At 34.8% G+C, this 21750-nt stretch overlaps 1 protein-coding gene and 1 non-coding gene across 3 annotated transcripts in view; one reads left to right on the top strand and one right to left on the bottom strand.

Moving 5' to 3' along the window:
* The window catches only part of LOC138695094 (C3 and PZP-like alpha-2-macroglobulin domain-containing protein 8), a 976398-nt gene that overhangs the window by 157788 nt on the left and 796860 nt on the right, over positions 1 to 21750 (bottom strand). The gene's annotated exons all lie outside the window — the stretch shown is intronic.
* Positions 12627 to 12698, top strand: TRNAN-GUU (transfer RNA asparagine (anticodon GUU)). The gene has a single exon. It is a non-coding gene; the product is annotated as a tRNA-Asn (tRNA).

The raw sequence follows: 21750 nt of genomic DNA, 5'->3' as shown, positions 1-21750 counted from the left end.
AGTATATGATTATGTCTCGTGACCAGAATATTGTACGAAATGGAAATATAAAAATTGGAGATTTATCCTTCGAAGAGGTGGAAAAATTCTAATATCTTGGAGCAACAGTAACAAATATAAATGACACTCGGGAGGAAATTAAACGCAGAATAAATATGGGAAACGCGTGTTATTATTCGGTTGAGAAGCTCTTATCATCCAGTCTGCTGTCCAAAAATCTGAAAGTTAGAATTTATAAAACAGTTATATTACCGGTTGTTCTGTAAGGCTGTGAAACTTGGACTCTCACTCTGAGAGAGGAACATAGGTTCAGGGTGTTTGAGAATAAGGTGCTTAGGAAAATATTTGGGGCTAAGCGGGATGAAGTTACAGGAGAATGGAGAAAGTTACACAACACAGAACTGCACGCATTGTATTCTTCACCTGACATAATTAGGAACATTAAATCCAGACGTTTGAGATGGGCAGGGCATGTAGCACGTATGGGCGAATCCAGAAATGCATATAGAGTGTTAGTTAGGAGACTGGAGGGAAAAAGACCTTTAGGGAGGCCGAGACGTAGAAAAAAAAAATGTTATGTTTTATTTAACGACGCTCGCAACTGCAGAGGTTATTTCAGCGTCGCCGGATGTGCCGGAATTTTGTCCCGCAGGAGTTCTTTTACATGCCAGTAAATCTACTGACATGAGCCTGTCGCATTTAAGCACACTTAAATGCCATCGACCTGGCCCGGGATCGAACCCTCAACCTTGGGCATAGAAGGCCAGCGCTATACCAACTCGCCAATCAGGTCGACCCGAGACGTAGATGGGAGGATAATATTAAAATGGATTTGAGGGAGGTGGGGTATGATGATAGAGACTGGATTAATCTTGCACAGGATGGGGACCGCTGGCGGGCTTATGTGAGGGCGGCGATGAGCCTTCGGGTTCCTTAAAAGCCATTTGTAAGTAAGTAGTATAAGTAGTAATATGAGCTCCTGCCAAAAAGTCAGGAGAAGGATAGCAATGGCAAAGGAAGCTTTTAATAGAAAAATGAGCATCTTCTGAGGACTTCTGGAAAAAATCAATTGAGGCAGAAACACGGACATTACGACGAAGTGAAGAGAAGCGAATAAAATCATTGGAAATATGGATATGGAGAAGGATGGAGCGTATGAAATGGACAGACAGAATAAGAAATGAAACTGTTTTGGAAAGTGTGGGTGAAGGAAGAATAACGCTGAAACTGATCAGGAAGAGGAAAAGGAATTGGCTGGGTCACTGGCTGAGAAGAAACTGTCTACTGAGGATGCACTGGAAGGAATGGTCAACGGGAGAAGAGGTTGGGTAAGAAGAAGATATCAGATGATAGACGACATTAAGATATATGAATCATATGCGGAGACTAAGAGAAAGGCAGAAAATAGGAAAGACTGGAGAATGCTGGGTTTGCAGTGAAATACCTGCTCCTGGGTAGAACACAATGAATGACAATAATAGGATATGCGGTATTTCCTTCATAACTTTCTGTAGACAAAATATAAGTGTAAGAACTTATAAAATTCTGGATACACATACATTGGGATAATAATTTTGGGGCAATTTTTAAAAAATGAATACAGCATCAACAATGTTCATACATGTGCTACTATATTTGAAGTAACATGAATCTTAGTCGACCTGGTTGGCAAGTTGGTATAGCGCTGGCCTTCTATGCCCAAGGTTGCGGGATCGATCCCGGGCCAGGTCGATGGCATTTAAATGTGCTTAAATGTGACAGGCTCATGTCAGTAGATTTACTGGCATGTAAAAGAACTCCTGCGGGATAAAATTCCGGCACATTCGGCGACGCTGATATAACCTCTGCAGTTGCGAGCGTCGTTAAATGAAACATACCATTTAACATGAATCTTTCAGTTTTCAATTTCACGAATTAGCAACGCGGCAAATTCACGAAATATTTCAACGTTTTATTAGTATGTATCCATATTGACTTTAAGGATTTTTTTTATCAAATATGTCAAAAATGTACTATCAAAATCTGCATTCTCTGCTACTCCCAAATAATTTTTTTTTTTTTTAAATGCCGATAGCGACATTCGGTATTGGTTTTATTTTCAATACGTGGCATTCAGTAACTAAAAAGACAAATGACTAGCATAAAATACTAGTAATGTTATTGACAAGGGATCATATATTGAAAACGTACATTAACAATATCATAAATTAGTTTTAAAGATGATGTGTCCATTTGAAGTATGCACTGTGATTGAACAGTATTCATTCTACCATTTTTAAATATAATGTATCAGGGATATATCAACATGAGGAATACTGTATGTCACCAAGTTTCGGGAATGAATCTATAATTGTTTGGCTTGAATGTTTTTATTTCTGTTTTGGTTTACATATCGAGAGTATGGCCCTATGATAAGAAAAATAATTAATGAAAGTCATGGATTGTGACACATACGCTCTACAGAGTGTAATTTTATCTTCTACAGGGACATCATTTTATTTTTACTAACTCTTCTAATATTAACCTGGCTATGCCTTTGGATCAACGATTAAGAACCGGTAACACCGTTTGCTACCTCCTTCCACGACTGGAGATCGATGATACTGGCGTAATATATAAACAAATCCCTTTACTAGGTATAGGAGGGAAGAAAAGTAGTTCATCCATTTACGTAAACTAGGAAATATCGCGATTTTGAGTTTGATCATTTTCATTAGGTTTTTGTTTATTAAAAATACAGTACAGTATTAACAATGAGTGTTTTTACTCACGAACTGAGCTATCCATGCGGACGTATTCATTATGCAGTTTATAGCCTATTATACTGTCTACAACACATTAGCGTACACTGTAGAGAATGAAGTTAAATTGAAAAATAATCATAATATGGATATTTAAACACATTTATGAAAATGTTGGCCATACATTTCGATACAGGCTTCAGTTCTAATGTGCATATTATCGCACTGTAGACTATTGTACGTAATTCCAATTACCAGGTTCGTACTTCGTATCAGTAACTCATGTTGAATTAATTCCGTACCTACTCTATAAAAGAGACCTTACATACTGTAAATTCAATCTTCACTTCTACCCGATCCGAAAAGATAAAATTACTCAGACATGCTATCCACTGTCCGTGCAAGTGGTTATGTCGCAGCGTCGTAGAAAGGGAGGAAATCACGTGTCAGTTAATTATTTGTTATTTTAAACAATTGTATGGGTATAATATTACGTAGACGTCCAATTCCCAACAGAAATTAATGTTCTCAGAAAAGAGCTAAGACAGCCCAGCCACTAGCATTTACAGAGAGGCGAATAGAAGCAGGTGGGGGAAACCGGGATGCGACGTAGGCAAATGGAAAATGATGCAATGTTGAAAGCTCTTTCGTCACTGAAAAACGCGAACATATTTTTGGAACATACTGCTTACTATGATCATAAGGCTACTATGACTGTATATGCGGTCTTGGATCTGTGTGGAGGACGGTTGAACTTCATTAGTAGAAGGGGTGGGAGTGAAGTACATTAAAAAACTCAGATACAGTAAAAACTGAAATAAAAATAAAATGATGTCCCTGTATTTCTTTCCTGGACACTTTCGCGCCTTGTTTCGGCATGTGGTTGTCTACCTCAAAATACTTCAAATGATGTCTCTTATCTATCAACACAGATTGTCGGTTCAATTTAGAGTCACTCTGTTATGTGTGTATGTGTGAGGATGTGTGTGCGGGCGTGCGTGCGTCAGGGGAATGTAAAAAACTTCAGGATAATATAGTTTGGATTAATCTGTACATAAATTTAACCTGATATAGCCTACCTATGTTCAAAGAATAACGTTTGGGGAGAAATTAAAGGGAGATATAGTGAAACGCCATGCTGTTCCGTGTACGATATTAGTTTTTATTAGTATTTATTTATTTAACCTGGTAGAGATAAGGCCGTCAGGCCTTCTCTGCCCCTCTACCAGGATATTACAAGTATAACATGAACAGTAAAATTACAATTAATATTAAATTTACAATTACAATTACGATAAAAATTAAAGTACGACAAGATTACCTGATTAATGAAAGCTAGACATTTTATCATAGAAGTTAAGAACAAAGAATATTTTTGTATTTACTGAATTACAAATTAAACCTACAATAACAAAAACCTATAGTGATGAAATTACCGGATATTGAAATATTTTGTGATAGATTAAGAGAACTATTTACAAGAAACCACGTCTGAACGAGTCTCAATATTACTGATCAAGTGCCTAGTAAGTTTGCGTTTGAATTGAGTTTTATTTCGACAGTCCCTGATGCTAGCAGGTAACGAATTCCAGAGTCTTGGCAGGGCTATTGTGAAAGAGGATGAGTATGAGGAGGTGCGATGGGATGGTATTGACGTATTATGCCAGATTTTTTTGCACATGGCAGCATCTCAGCACCGCAACACCTGCGCAACATACAACTGAATACACGTTCACTTGACATTTTATTCGTGTATTCGCATAGTGAATATGCAGACAAGATTTTTGTTTATTGCTTTCGTGATGGCAATACATTGGCTTGTGTTGAATAGGGACGACGTTTTCCTAATCGAAAGGATTCATCTAGCTGTGGGTTTTTCCGTATTTACCAGATGTTATTTGAAACTGACAAGCTTTCAAGTGTTTCATTGAGATCAGAAAGAGAACCGGTATCGGTACCTGACATGAATTTAGAATTCATGGAATCCATAAGAAACCTTTGTAATTTGTCTTGTGTGATTATTTTATTTTCTTACTGAGTTTTTTCCCGAAAAGACAAAGTATATGATTATGTCTTGTGACGAGAATATTGAACGAAATGGAAATATAAAAATTGGAAATTTATCTTTTGAAGAGGTGGAGAAGTTCAAATATCTTGGAGCAACAGTAACAAATATAAATGATACTCGGGAGGAAATTAAACACAGAATAAATATGGGAAATGCCTGTTAGGCTATTATTCGGTTGAGAAGCTTTTATCATCCAGTCTGTTGTCAAAAAATTTGAAAGTTAGAATTTATAAGATTTAAGATGGAATAAACATGTAACATATTTATGTAATAGGTTACGGAAAACAATTCACAACTTTATAACCCTTCGTGCATATATGCCTATCTATGTTCTCCGTGTTATCTAGCCTTGTTTCAATCAGTCATTCAGTACGGAATAATAGGATGGGGTGGAATGACAAAGACTATCTTAACTCCATTAATATTACTACAAAAACGTATCATCAAAATTTGTCTGCATAAACCACTTGATTATCCGACACAATTTATTTATTCTGAATTCCAAGTAATAAAAATTGAGCAAATATATAAACATACATTACTAACTTATTTTCATAAAAATCGAATGAATTTTATAACTGAAAAACATATACAGAACACCAGAAGAAATGTCCCAACTCTTTTGGCAGAACCTAAATGCCACACTACAGCTGGATTAAGACACAGTAGGAATTATGGACCAAGACTATACAAATCAGTATTGAAAAATAACCCAGACCTAAGCAATTTACACATTCTTAAGTTTAAAAATAAAGTGAAAATGTTTGTATGATATTTGATCAATTTTATTTTTTATTAATTTTTTTTATCGTTACTAGCATTATATGGTACTAATTTTTATTGTGTTTATCTGATGCATGTACCCTATAAGATAAAACATTGTAATAAATATAAATAGATCATTTTCTTAATTAATAACAGTGTATATCTCCAATAAATTATTTCTTAGCATCGCCACAGATACACTTGATTGTACTTGTCACTATATCTTGTCACTAGAGAGTTCTTGAAATTTATATTTTCCCCACCATTCATAAAATATTTTGATATGATACCTCTTGCACAAAAGGGGAGATCTATAACTGAAACTAGATTAATATATTTCAGTATTATTTGTATTCATCCTGGTAATAATGAACAGTTTGACTCGTAGACATTTTGTTTTTGCAGCATTAACTTCCCAAGATTGTACGAGAAGATTCGAAGACAATGGCACTTACGTACGTAGACTTTCGGCTCCCCCCTACTACCATTAATGCACAACGCAATGTCAATACGGCGGTTGCTGTCGTCTGCGATACAACGAATTTTTCTGTTGATTTTCGAGTTCGTAATTTTTTTCCGGTTATTATATGCTTATTTAAGTTGTGTTAACTCTCGCTAGTGGTTTTATATTTTATTTTATCCGTCTTAGTATTTATTTTATTATTGTAAATATTTTTGTTTCATCACTATTATTATTATTATTATTATTATCATCATTAATAATAATAATAATAATAATAATAATAATAATAATAATAATAATAATATTATTATTATTATTATTATTATTATTATTATTATTATTATTATTATTATTATTAATGAATTATTTTGTATTACAATCCTTGTATCATTTATGTCACGATTACTTTATTATTATTATTATTATTATTATTATTATTATTATTATTATTATTATTATTACTATCTTCAGCATTATTATTTTATCCCTGTAAAATTTATGTAGACTACTGGACTGTACCCGAGCACGAGCATATGCTCATTTCGGGTATCTATTCACGTGTATTTATTTCAAATGTAAATTGTAAATAAATTTGAATTTGAATTTGAATAAAACAGTTATATTACCGGTTGTTCTTTATGGTTGTGAAACTTGGACTCTCACTTTGAGAGAGGAACATAGGTTAAGTGGTTTGAGAATAAGGTGCTTAGGAAGATATTTGGGGCTAGAGGGATGAAGTTACAGGAGAACGGATAAAGTTACACAACGCAGAACTGCACGCATTGTATTCTTCACCTGACATAATTAGGAACATTAAATCCGGACGTTTGAGATGGGCAGGGCACGTAGCACGTATGGGCGAATCCAGAAGTGCATAATTATAGAGTGTTAGTTGGGAGGCCGGAGGGAAAAAGACCTTTAGGGAGGCCGAGACGTAGATGGGAAGATAATATTAAAATGGATTTGAGGGAGGTGGGATATGATGATACAGAATGGATTAATCTTGCTCATGATAGGGACCAATGGCGGGCTTATGTGAGGGCGACAATGAACCTCCGGGTTCCTTAAAAGTCAGTAAGTACTGAGTTTTTTCTTAATTATGAAATAAATTTATTGAAACAACACAAAATGCGGAATTTTCAGTAATATATCATATTACAATGGTCTGAAACGTAGAGCTTTAGAACTTGTTTTTCATAAAGGGATAGCTTTTGTGACAAGTGAATTGCATCGAAAGGAATCTACCTAAAAAAAAAGTCATAATGCAGATACCAACATTCTATAACAAAAATTAATGTGAGACCTTTCAAAACTGTCCTTATACAGGGTGGAAGTGAAATAAACCAACAGAGTTTCAGAGCGAATAGCTCATGTTGTATGTAACAAAAAAATGTAATACATATTGGTGGAAAGTCCTTACTTTTATCAGAAAAAAGTTTTTTTTCTGTCCTATTCGGTAACTATTACGAGTAGGATCGTGATTTTTGTCCATTTCGATAGAAAATCTAATGAAGAATCATTTATCTCTCTGGCGTATTTCAATAGCGTGGACGGTTTTCGTGTAAATTTAATTTGAAGCCCACTAATTTCAAGCCACTGAACGATACGAGCAGATTGCAACATCATAGCGAAAGAGAAAGGAGGTTCGCGTACACAGACAGACCTGAGTTTGTTGACCTCTTACATCTGTATTGGGAGAAGAAAGATTTTTTTATATTTTATTGGGTTATTTTACGACGCTGTATCAACATCTAGGTTATTTAGCGTCTGAATGATATGAAGGTGTTAATGCCGGTGAAATGAGTCCGGGGTCCAGCACCGAAAGTTACCCCGCATTTGCTCGGATTGGGTTGAGGGAAAACCCCGGAAAAAACCTCAACCAGGTAACTTGCCCCGATCGCGATTCGAACCCGGGCCACCTGGTTTCGCAGCTAGACCTCTGACCGTTACTCCACAGGTGTGGACGAGAAGAAAGAAGATTTTGTTAGCGGCGATGTTACCGGACTGTTGAAACGTCCAACTTAATTTTCTAATTAACCGTGCATTTAATCACGAAACGTAATATTTAGTATTTATTTATTTAGTATTTATTTATTTAGTATTTATTTATTTAACGTGGTAGAGATAAGGCCGTCAGGCCCCTCTACTAAGGGATTACAACTATAATAATTATGAAGAATAACATTACAATTAGTATTAAATTTAAAATTACAATTACAAATAAAATTACAATTAGTATTAAATTTACAATTACAAACAAAATTACAATATTAAATTTACAATTACAATTACAGTAGAATAAAAATCAAAGTACGAAAAGATTACCTGACTAATGAAAGCTAGATAATTTGTCATAGAAAAACAAAGAATATTTTATGTTTACTGAATTACAAATTAAACCTAGAATAACAAAATTGTATAGTGATGAAATTACTGGATATTGAAATATTTTGTGATAGATTAAGGAAACTATTTGCAAGAAATCAATTACTGACCAAGTGCCTAGTAAGTTTTCGTTTGAATTCAATTTTATTTCGACAGTCCCTGATGCTAGCAGGGAGCGAATTCCAGAGTCTTGGCAGGGCTATTGTGAAAGAGGATGAGTATGAGGAAGTGCGATGGGATGGTATTGTTAGTATTGTTTCATGGCGAGAGCGCGTGTTCAGATTGTGGTGGGAAGAAAGGTAAGTGAAGCGAGACGACAGGTACGAAGGAGTAGAAGAGTTCAAGATTTCGAAGAGAAAGAGAAGTGAATGTAAATTTCTTTTCTTATCTAGTTTAAGCCAAGCTATTGCTTCCAGGGATGGGGTAATATGATCATATTTACGAACATTGCTTACAAAACGTACACACAAATTATGAGCACGTTGAAGTTTCGTTTTGTATTCATTTAATTTAAGTGTATTCTACATCGTTATTTTCAATCTGCAAGATTATTTCCCTTCCATGTTGTATAAAATATTAAAAGATTTTGGGATGGAAATTTCAGCACAAAAATCAAAAGTAATGGCATTTTTAGGACAAGATCCAGTCAGAAGTAAGATAATACACAATAACCAATGCCTGGAACAAGTACAAAATTTCACTTATCTGGATTGTGAAATATCTTATCAAATGAAAAAGATATGTACAAGGGAAACACCAAATTTACACAAATTCTAGGAATAATAAACAATACATTAAAAGCTAAATTAGTACAAAAATCTACAAGAATAAAAATATATAATACATTTCCCTTTTATACGGAAGCGAGATTTGGACATTAAAGAAAAAAGACATGAACAGAATCAAAGCAATGTTAATTAAATTTTTCAGGAGGACAGCAGGATATAATCTTTTAGACTGAAAAAAGGAATGAAGAAATTTTAGAACAATTAGAAGTAGAGTCAGTAGAAGAAAAAATCAGCAGATACAAATTAAATTGGCTAGATCATGTAAGAAGAATGGAAAATCCCAAAAATTATGATGCAGTATAAACCTAGAGGACATCGTCGGCCAGGAAGACCTTTTAGAAGACTGCTAGATGGGGCCGAAACAGGTCTACAGAGGCCTAATTCCTGAAGGATGATGATGATGATGATGATGTTGTATAATTGGAACATTATAAATTCAAGAAATTCTGGCATTCCGCCCTTAACTATTGTTGTGTACTACTTCCCTTACGAAAGTAGACGTCACGTTTTAATAGTCGACATAAGGGCTGCAACCCTGTAGGGGTAGAATACGAAGTCAGTGAAGTACGGCGATTCCGAATTTTTATTTTATTTTATTTATTTATTTAATACTTTACACTTGAGCTACATTAGGCATTGCAGCCCGAAAGAGCAGAAGCTCGTGCTCGGGCGCAGTTCAGATCAGTTACACAAAATATATCACAAAATTAAGAGAGTTCATTGAGCACAATAACATTAATAAATGGTAAAATAATACAGCATGTAATAATAGGGTCTATATACAAATATAAAATACAAAAGTACATAAATATTAGAGTATCAATTTTTAACTCAATTAGCTTAAACAGTTCAATAATTAATCTGATTTGTTTCTTAACTCTATGTGTGTTAAGTGTACTTAGCTCAGGGTAAGCTCTAATTAATTCATTATATATTTTGGGTCCAAAATTTCTGCTGTGTTTTAATCCAGCAGTTGTGTGGCATTTGGGAGTATTTAGAAAGAAACTGTAGTTTTGTCTCGTCTGGTATTCATGAGGATCAAATTTAAATTTATTGTGGTTTTTATGGAAGTAAATCAGCAATGTTTGTTTATAAATTTGTTCTAGATTTGATACGCCAAATTCCTGAAAAATTAATTTTGTTGGGTAATCAAATTTTTATATAGACAAATTTTGATAATTCTTTTTTGGAGCATATTTAAAGGATGAAGAGTCGATTTTGCCATTCCACGACAGTCGATTTGACAATTTGTGGATTGTTTTACGCAATCTGTTACACGGGAAGGAGATATGCTTGTCCTATTTTAAATGTTGGTCAATAATAATGCCTAAATATTTAATGATCGTGTTGTTTAGGCAGAGATAGCTTGTCAGATACGGGTTTCAAATGTAACTCTGAATTATATTTGTTACATAACTCCTGGTTTATGTACGCATGCGAACATAATAATGCTTATTAACCTGCAACAGCCGGTCGGCTATCTGGATCCACGACGCATGGTTGTGGGCATGATTAAAATTTCAAAAGCTCCGTGCAGTATTATATACGGTTTTCATAATCCCAAGAGAAAGAGCACGGGATATGCTATTGTTTATAATTCAGTTTGTTTTGTGGTCATAAAACTCTGATTTAAATTAAAAACAGGCCAATCGATAAATCACATTTAGCTACATTCAAAACGGAAATTGTGAAATTCATGAGCAGTTTTCATAGTATTATTATTAATGACAATGATGACAATAATAATAATAATAATAATAATAATAATAATAATACTTACTTACTGGCTTTTAAGGGACCCGGAGGTTCATTGCCGGCCTCACATAAGCCCGCCATTGGTCACTATCCTGAGCAAGATTAATCCATTCTCTATCATCATATCCCACTTCCCTCAAATCCATTTTAATATTATCTTCCCATCTACGTCTCGGCCTCCCCAAAGGTCTTTTTCCCTCCGGCCTCCCACATATCACTCTATATGCATTTCTGGATTCGCCCATACGTGCTACATGCCCTGCCCATCTCAAACGTCTGGATTTAATGTTCCTAATTATGTCAGGTGAAGAATACAATGCGTGCAGTTCTGTGTTGTGTATCTTTCTCCATTCTCCTGTAACTTCATTCCTCTTAGCTCCAAATATTTTCCTAAGCACCTTATTCTCAAACACCCTTAACCTATGTTCCTCTGTCAAAGTGAGAGTCCAAGTTTCACAACCATGAAGAACAACCGGTAATATAACTGTTTTATAAATTCTATCTTTCATATTTTTTGACAACAGACTGGATGATAAAAGCTTCTCAACCGAATAATAACAGGCATTTCCCATATTTATTCTGTGTTTAATTTCCTCCCGAGTATCATTTATATTTTTTACTGTTGCTCCCAGGTGTTTGAATTTTTCCACCTCTTCAAAGGATAAATTTCCAGTTTTTATATTTCCATTTCGTACAATATTCTGGTCACGAGACATAATCATATACTTTGTCTTTTCGGGATTTACTTCCAAACCGATCGCTTTACTTGCTTCAAGTAAAATTTCCGTGTTTTCCCTAATAGTTTGTGTATTTTCTCCTAACATATTCACGTCATCCGCATAGACAAGAAGCTGATGTAACCCGTTCAATTCCAAACCCTGCCTGTTATCCTGAACTTTCCTAATGGCATATTCTAAAGCGAAGTTAAAAGGTAAAGGTGATAGTGCATCTCCTTGCTTTAGACCGCAGTGAATTAGAAAAGCATCAGATAGAAACTGACCTATACGGACTCTGCTGTATGTTTCACTGAGACACATTTTAATTAATCGAACTAGTTTCTTGGGAATACCAAATTCAATAAGAATATCATATAAAACTTCTCTCGTAACCGAGTCATATGCCTTTTTGAAATCTATGAATAACTGATGTACTGTACCCTTATACTCCCATTCTTTCTCCATTATCTGTCGAATAAAAAATATCTGATATATAGAATAATTTCGAGGGAAAAATTGTTCCGGAGCAGGGTATCGAACCCGGGACCTTTGGTTTAACGTACCAACGCTCTACCACTGAGCTACTCGGGAACTCTAACCGACACCGATCCAATTTTTCCCTCTATATCCACAGACCTCAAAGTGGGCTGACAACCGTCAAGCAACCAACTTCGAGTGCACACTAACTCCGTGTGACTTAAATTGTGGTTTTCTGTTAACGAACAGTGACGTGTATTATGCAAATCAGGATTTCAGGTTATAACTCCCTGTAAAGTTGATTTGAATAATTTCGAGGGAAATTACACGTCACTGTTCGTTAACAGAAAACCACAAATTAAGTCACACGGAGTTAGTGTGCACTCGAAGTTGGTTGCTTGACGGTTGTCAGCCCACTTTGAGGTCTGTGGATATAGAGGGAAAAATTGGATCGGTGTCGGTTAGAGTTCCCGAGTAGCTCAGTGGTAGAGCGTTGGTATGTTAAACCAAAGGTCCCGGGTTCGATACCCGGCTCCGGAACAATTTTTCCCTCGAAATTATTCAAATCAACTTTACAGGGAGTTATAACCTGAAATCCTGATTTGCATATCTGATATATAGTTGATCTATTACGCCTAAAACTACACTGATTATCCCACTGGTTCTACCATTTTTAAATTAGCAACCCATTTATAAAAAAATGCACAATAAAAATTGACGTCATATTGTTAGCACATTTTTCAACGGATTTTTGCTTGTTATATACCTATACCCTGAGCTATGATGAGAAACGGCATGAATGATTCTATTCAATCAGTGTGCATACTTGAAATGGAAATATTAACTTCACAATTCATTTAGGATATTGCCAATATATGTGCACAAAATGTACTACATAACCAATAACATTGCTTTGTCACAGTCATTTAGTCTCTTTAGTTATTGAATGACCACGTATGTTACAAAAGACCAATACCGAATGACCCTCCAGGCATTTTAACTATTTGCTGTGAACAGGGAATACAGGTTTTGAGAGTATATTTTCGACATGTTCTGTAATAATGAATATTTACAACAAATACACTCTTTCTTATTATTGCATAGTTTTCACAATCCAAAATACGCGTACATAAAGTTCTGTTACAATAAATATATCACCCATACACTAATTAAAAAATAAACTGTAAGAATTACTTCATTTACAAGTAACAAGAGACATCTGTTACTGCAATAACATCGTTTTAAGTTACAAATTTTATTAGTTTTATTTCTACAGCTTCAATATTCTTTGAAATTTGTAAATAAATATGGCTTACCATTGAAATATCAGACTTTGTTTATGAAATATATTGGATTTAAAGCTTTCTTATTGAATTAAATAAATGTGAGAGTGTGGAGGATTATTTTGTAATAAATAATTTTATTCAAACTTAACCTAAAAGGATATTCATATGATTTCAGCTTTTATTTTCGGAATTAATTGTTGTAGGTAATGCGGCGAGGGATTATAGTAGGCCATGTCAACGCCATTAAATATAACACGAGGTTAGAAAATTGAATATCTGGTTTAATAATAATAATGATAATAATAATAATAATTATAACAATAAATAATAATAACAATAATCATTATAATAACAACAATATGCATTATATTCTTTTTATTAATGATTTATTATTCTATTCGTAAAACAATCCTAATAAACAGCAATCGACATTTTGATCTCCTTCTTGCTCATAGATTTAACAATAAATGCAGTATTTCTCATGGCATTACGTATGATTGCATTACTACACCAACATATTGTTATACCCCGTGTTCAATTTTGAATGGAAGCTTCTGGCAGTAGTTTTTACGTTAACGACATCACAGGTTTGTTTGCCGAGCCTATCCAGACAGACGACTGTACAGGCTTAATAATTTGTATATATTATTTTACTGTACCGAAGTACATATGATATTTCAATGCAGATATTCTGCGTCATCATACGATGATATGCATAAATCACTTCGTGATTTAAGACGGCGCTTATTCCGTCGGATCCCGGCCAACTAGTCACTCATATTGAGTGCACCTCAGCACATGTGTAGACTTCGGTCCTGCGTTCATAGACATCTATGACGTAGTGCAGAGGGCGGCCACTAGAGGGAACCCAAGAGTTGGAGCTTAATCTGAGACGATTCTAACCGGCGTCGGAGTTGTATCCGGTGTGGCTTAGTGGATGAAGCATCAGCACGTAGAGCTGAAAACCCGGGTTCAAATCCCGGCGCCGGAGAGAATTTTTCTTCGTTCCATTACTCTTTCATCGTTTAATAATTTGTGGTAATTTCGAATGCCTCAGTTTCGCAATTAGTATTTTAATTTTATTAAACGTGTTCTTTAAAAAAAAAAAAAAGAAAAGAAAGAAACGTATTATTTTATGTACGTATGTATTTATTCACACTGCAATGGGTGTATACCCGGTGGCAGTGGTAACTAATTACACTCAATAATGACAATAATAAACTTATTAATTAAAATACAATTAATAATAATACCAATAATTAATAATAATAATAACAACAACAGGGAATATACTAAATTAAATGAAACGATCACTTAAAATAACATTTGAAATATTCTAATTCGTATCTTAAAACTAAGATCGAACTAAAACCACGAGTATATGTTCATATCTGCACAAGTACCTTTCAACATTACACTCATTTCGCTGTCAACTCACTCACTGCACTGGAACTACGACACATTTCACTGATTCTATCCTGATTTCACTAACACTTAAAAAACATTTCACTGTTCAAATACTATGCACTGCCACTATAAACTATAAAGCTTCACTGACAGGAACACGTTTCACTTACACAGCACACTTCACTGACACGACATACTTCTTCACTGATACAACACACTTCACTGACACAACATAATTCTTCACTCATACAACACTTCAATAACAACATATCATTTACACCCTTTAAATACTGTGTATAATTACCGTCTATTAGTAAAGTCCTTAAGCCTATTTTTAAATACATTTTTGGTTGTTGGTAAAGCCTTCAGTAAGTCTGCAGGTAAAGCATTCCAGTCCCTGATAGTACGGTTGAGAAAAGAAAACTTTCCAGTGTCCGTCCTCTGCCTTCTTTCCCTCAATTTATATGAGTGGTCGTTCCTTGAAGAGTAATTTGGCGGCTGCAACCTATTTTTTATTTCTCTCCAGGCAGGCTCACCTCTGTATGTTTTGAACAGTGCGCATAATCGAATTCGCCTTCTCCTGTCCGTGAGTGTGTCCCATTTTAATGGTGAATTATTACGACAACACTTGAGAGCCCGTTTTTTTTAATCTTTTCCAGTGTTTTTATATGTTCTAATCTGTAAGAATCCCATATTCCATTACTGGACGTACTAATGATTTATATGCAATCTCTTTGGATTTATCAGAGCCTTTTCTTAGTACCCTCATCACAAAGTGTAACGCTCTCCATGCTTTTCCCGCTGTGTCTGTAACGTGTTCCCCCCAGACGAGATCGCTGCTAAATGTTATTCCGAGGTATTTACATTTGTTAACTTCCGGAATGGTTTCACCCCCTAACGTGAACGAAAAAACATTGAATTTACCTGTTAACAATTCTGAGAAGGTTTCGTTCAGGAAGTTGCTGGAATTGGCCAGAAATTCATTCACACAATGATCGACAATATAACGATAGCAACTAAAACTCCTGTGGAGAAGTAAGTTTAAAATATAAATTTGTAATGTTCTGTTGTAATATTCATTTCGTTCTTTAGAACTTTTTGTAATTAAATTATGTTTGGTTGTAATATTAACATGGATAAGATTTATCTATTGTTTTTGATACGTGGCTGCATTCATTTATTGACAAAATAAAGAACAACACCCAAAGTCAACAACAGACATGACCTACATTGTTCATCTATGCCGTCCACACCTGTGGAGTAACGGTCAGCGCGTCTGGCTGCGAAACCAGGCGGCCCGGGTTCGAATCCCGGTCGGGGCAAGTTACTTGGTTGAGGTTTTTTCCGGGGTTTTCCCTCAACCCAATACGAGCAAATGCTGGGTAACTTTCGGTGCTGGACCCCGGACTCATTTCACCGACATTATCACCTTCATATCATTCAGACGCTAAATAACCTAGATGTTGATACAGCGTCGTAAAATAACCCAATAATTAAATAAAATTAATTAAATTAATTCATCTATGCCTTGAGAATTAAATTCGCTTCGTGATGATGATCTCCTAAATATATAGAAGGAAATGGTAGAAGCTCCCACGGGTAAGTCTACTAGTCACATTATTATTATTATTATTATTATTATTATTATTATTATTATTATTATTATTATTTCACAATAATGAATTATGAAAAATATATTACCTGACAATGTAGGATATAGTGATAATAATAATAATAATAATAATAATAATAATAATAATAATTATTATTAATAATTATTATTATTATTATTATTATCATCAACATCATCAATTTTACTTGAAGGAAGTAAAGAAATAGGTTTGGAAGTAAATCCCGAAAAGACAAAGTATATGATTATGTGTGTGCGTTAGAATGTCTGCCTGTCTAACGAGATGAAGGGCATCGAACGTGAAGTAAAAGCTGATTGGCTGTAACGGGATATTTTGATTTGTACATTCAAAACCATTATGTTGGGCTATAATGATACAATTTTATTTCCAGAACAATGAAATCGTCCACCTCTTTGGAGTAACGGTTAGAGTATCTGATCGTGAAACGAGCCGCCCCTGGTTCAAATCCTGGCTAGGACAAGTTACCTAGTTAAGATTTTTTCCGGATTATCCCCTCAACCCAATAAGACCAAATGCTGGGTAACTTTCTGCGCTGGACCCTGGACTCATTTCGCTGGCATTATCACCTACACTTCAATCAGACGCTAGATACACATTGCAGTTGATAAAGCTTCGTAAAATAAACCATTTAAGAAGTGATAATTGACATAGTTCTATCGTATCAACAACCATGCTTGTATGAAAGTTCTATGTTTTTAAAGTTGCATTACACTGCTATTAAAATCTCCCTTTAACGCTCACCATCTTATACAGGATGTTTCCGAGGTAGTGTTACAAACTTTCAGGGATGATGGCGAAGGGAACATGTATCGATTTGAGATAAGAAACCCTGGTCCGGAAATGACTGAGTCGAAAGTTACAAGCAAAAATAATTGTGTGGAAATGAAATAATTTTATTCCTCTGTACACCTTATTTATGTGTATTTATCTGTACATCTTACTCATACTGTATTCATCTGACGTTGTTTACGTTGTCTACTTACAGTATTCCATTCAGTGCGCTGTCTGAGGGGTGGGGACAGGAAACTACACTAAAGCAATGCAGATAGCGTAGTGTGTAACGGACATGGTCGGTCCTGATATGCACGTCTGTAGACAGCAGTGTATGTGTACAAGTTGCAGTGTCCAGTCGATCAGTCCTAGTGAAATGGAGGAGTACACGAGAGGGGAATAAGCAGACCTGATTTTCGAATACGGATGAGCCAATGGGAACAGTAGACAAGCTCACAGATTGTATCGGGACAAGTACCCACGTAGGAGACATCCGGCCCATACCATCTTTCCGCGACTGTTCCAAAGGTTAAGGGAAGGAGGGCACTTGGTGCGAAATTACAATTCCATTTCCTCACAACTATTTTTGCTTATAACTTTGGACTCAGTCATTTACGGACCATGGTTCCTTATCTCAAATTGAGACATGTGCCCTTCACCATCATCCTTGAAAGTTTGTAACACCACCTCGGAAACACTCTGTATAATGTAATAATGTAGTTATGTAGACAGACATGTATCTATCAACACGAGAAACTAAATCGTTTAGGAACATATAAAATGTATGATAAGGAAGTTTATATCACTTTGGTGATGCTGTTTATTTGAGTAATAATTTTATATTCGATTTGAATTATTGCCGGATGAATTAACACATAGATTCTGTATATGAACAAAATCCATCCAGCAGTTTAGAGGAAATCAAAGACACAAAATAGAGATGTAGATGGAGAGATATGTACACAGACATGCCCTCTGTATCAGGAATGTAGAAAAAGAGTCTTTCCAGTATGTTCTCTTTGTATTTCTCATCAGGCGAAATAAAAAAAAAAAAAAAAAAAGAAAAAACGGTTGCTCAAACTGTTGTTTCATTGGTGTCGTGTTTTGTTTTTATACAGCCTACACAATACAGGGAATATAGTTATCTCACTTGGGTTTTTGAAAGCACTCCATTTTCACATTTCTAGCTATTAAAACAAGTACAATAATGAACAAACTCGTTGAAAAATAAGCAAAGCGGATAATTAATATAAAATGCTTAATTAAAAAAAATAGGAATAAAAATTGACTAATAAAATATTCGTACTTACACATGGTGGAACACTAATTTCATTCGTTTGTGATGTAATATCGAATATGGCGAGTGCAGGAGGTAAAAAATAAATTCCACACTTGTAAACGACAGCAATTGGCTGTAATGCTACACAGCCGTGCTCGCGTCGCCACGCTCGAACCTGGTTAATATGTTAAACGATACCTAATGAACAAACAGTTGAAATTGAAAATTGGAAACAAAAATATTGCCCCACTAAAGTGTTGTTATGGCAACGAGTCATTTGGCCTGCTAATGCACACTTGGCCATTCATATCGGCGTGAAGGAGAGGTTTTGTTTTTTATTGAGAGAGTTGAAGACTCCTATAATTATTAAACTATTCTACTGAACCAGTTTTTGACGGAAAATTACTGATCGGGAGAACTTCTTCAAAGGAATGCCATTTTACAGTATGAAAAGTTTGTACGAATAACAAAATAGTAATATACGTTACAAGAGCGGTTTGTTGACGTTTTCATGGTCGAGGAAAAGATTGAAAAAGCGAAACGTAGTTGAGCTTTTTTAATTTCCGAGAACATGAAAACAAACATACCGCTCGTGTATCGTACATTATTTTGTGCGAAGATCGTTTATTACATACCTGAAAGACGAATTTCTAATTAGTTGCAATGAAATCTCCATGTTGGTTTCTGTTTAATGACGGCAATTTCGGAAAACTTAATATCTTTCTTCAACATTATTGCTATAAAATGTTTGCTGTGTTTACTATACTCCAGCAGGCCGTGATATACGTCTGTCTTTTTTTCCCCCAGTCTATAAATGCGAACTTAAAACAAACGGTAAGATTATGTAATGATTTATTTTTCATTTTAATATTTTAACAATATTATTTATATAACATATTGCAGTAATAACATCGGCATCTGGAATCTTGTTGATTTTTTCACGGCTTCCTTAATGTTACTTGTATCAGGAATGCAATAAGTTTCGTGGAGTAGTAGACTTTACTTAATTTTTGCAAATATTTAAAAACAATAATTAACATTGCAATTTAGGTGAAATTGCAGTGGTAAGTTTCCAATTTATAATTATTACTATGTTAAACGTCTGTAAAAATAATATGTTAAAAGCCGAAAGCAGTAAAATGAATGTCGCGCTTAAGCGGTAAGAAGAGGGAAATTGTTATGTGTGTTACATTGGGAATACTGAATGTGGTATTTCACACTTACCGCGTATTGGTTCTGTGCGGAAAACAAGCAAATACGCACGATCTCGCACAAAATATTTTACGTCGACAACAAATAAGATAAAGAGAAAGAATAATAATGCAATTAGTAAACAATTGTTATGAGAAATAAAAAAGACAAAGAACTATTGGGAAGTTGCATATATTGTCATTATAGGGTTTACGCAAGTAGGAGAATTAGTTCCTTTTATTTTATTTCGAATATTATTACCGCTAATACGATATGTTCTTGAACTAATAGCAAAGCACATACGTCAATAAAGTGATTTAATATGAAACATATAAAAAAGTCGAAACGTTCCGCCATTTTATAGTGCAACTAATGAACTATTAAAAATTTAAAGACGGAAATTTCTATCACTAAATTTAATGATAGTTTTACGGTTCGTTAGGCTAAAGATTGGTGAGATATAAAAATGATTTAATGAACCAGTAAATAAATTAATGAATCATTAAAACCTTAGTGAAGGTTTGTGAAACCGGCCCTAAGACTAGTAACATATAATTTAAAAGATATTTTTGAATATTAATAAAGAGAAAATAATCTTTATCAGTCAACTGATTATCATACTGACGCTTATTTCGATTCTGAGCTATTATCCATTTAATATTTAGAAAATGTGCGATCTCAACGTGGCAAGAAATTGAAGTCTGATTTGAATATCCTACAAACAGAAATAGGCCACTTGTTCCAATTCACCAGCTACTATTAACTCTAGATTCTATGTTACTGGCTCTTCAACTATAGCCGATGTCAATAGTGCTTCAAAATACGCAGTGAGTAAATAATAAACCTGAAGCAGAGAGAGTGATTAGAGAATTTTATATGATACGAAATTCTCCTCGGGGTTTTGTGTACAGTTGTCTACACACACATTCTTGTAATTATTGTCACCTGGTGGTCATAATGCTGAGATTTTTCTAAACAGAAATTCATATTTAGCATTACAACTATAACCTTACTTACACTTACTTACTTACTGGCTTTTAAGGAACCCGGAGGTTCATTGCCGCCCTCACATAAGCCCGCCATTGGTCCCTATCCTGAGCAAGATTAATCCAGTCTCTATCATCATATCCCACCTCCCTCAAATCCATTTTAATATTATCTTCCCATCTACGTCTCGGCCTTCCCAAAGGCCTTTTTCCCCTCTGGCCTCCCAACTAACACTCTATATGCATTTCTGGATTCGCCCATACGTGCTACATCCCCAGCCCATCTCAAACGTCTGGATTTAATGGTCCTAATTATGTCAGGTGAAGAATACAATGCGTGCAGTTCTGTGTTGTGGAACTTTCTCCATTCTCCTGTAACTTCATCCCTCTTAGCCCCAAATATTTTCCTAAGAGCCTTATTCTCAAAAACCGTCAATCTCTGTTCCTCTCTCAAAGTGAGAGTCCAAGTTTCACAGCCATACAGAACAACCTGTGATATAACTGTTTTATAAATTATAACTTATAACCTTATAATAATTATTATTCATTAGCAGTCAATACAACTTTCATTTATCAACTCTCTGTACTACATATGAATCAAGGCCTACAGTAACAGGTTATGATTTTATACATGTTTCATGACTTACTCTACAGTACAGATTTAAATAATAATTTCAGCCAATAAGAAATTGCCTTATATGTGCAAAATCATTACCAACTGCTGTTGAGTAGTTAGAATAGTATTAACGACAGTTAAAGTTAAGTGTTGGTTATTTTAAACGAAATTATGTTGAAGAAATGGAAAACATATTAACAAAACGTTAAAAATAAACCAGCTGTTAATTTAACATTTGTTAAGCCAAATTGAACATTACTTGGAAAAACTGGTCATCAGTGTCTCAAACTTACAGACGAAAAATGTTGATAGTTTTATTTCCATCAGGCATCAATATTACATTTATACCTCTATTCATTGAAAAAATATAATCGTCTGAGTCCACATCTGTGGAGTAACGGTCA

The sequence above is a fragment of the Periplaneta americana genome, chromosome 2, assembly GCF_040183065.1.
Source record: "Periplaneta americana isolate PAMFEO1 chromosome 2, P.americana_PAMFEO1_priV1, whole genome shotgun sequence".
NCBI lineage: Eukaryota > Metazoa > Arthropoda > Insecta > Blattodea > Blattidae > Periplaneta > Periplaneta americana.
Note: the sequence above shows the minus strand (reverse complement) of the source record. Positions and strands in the feature narration are given on the sequence as shown.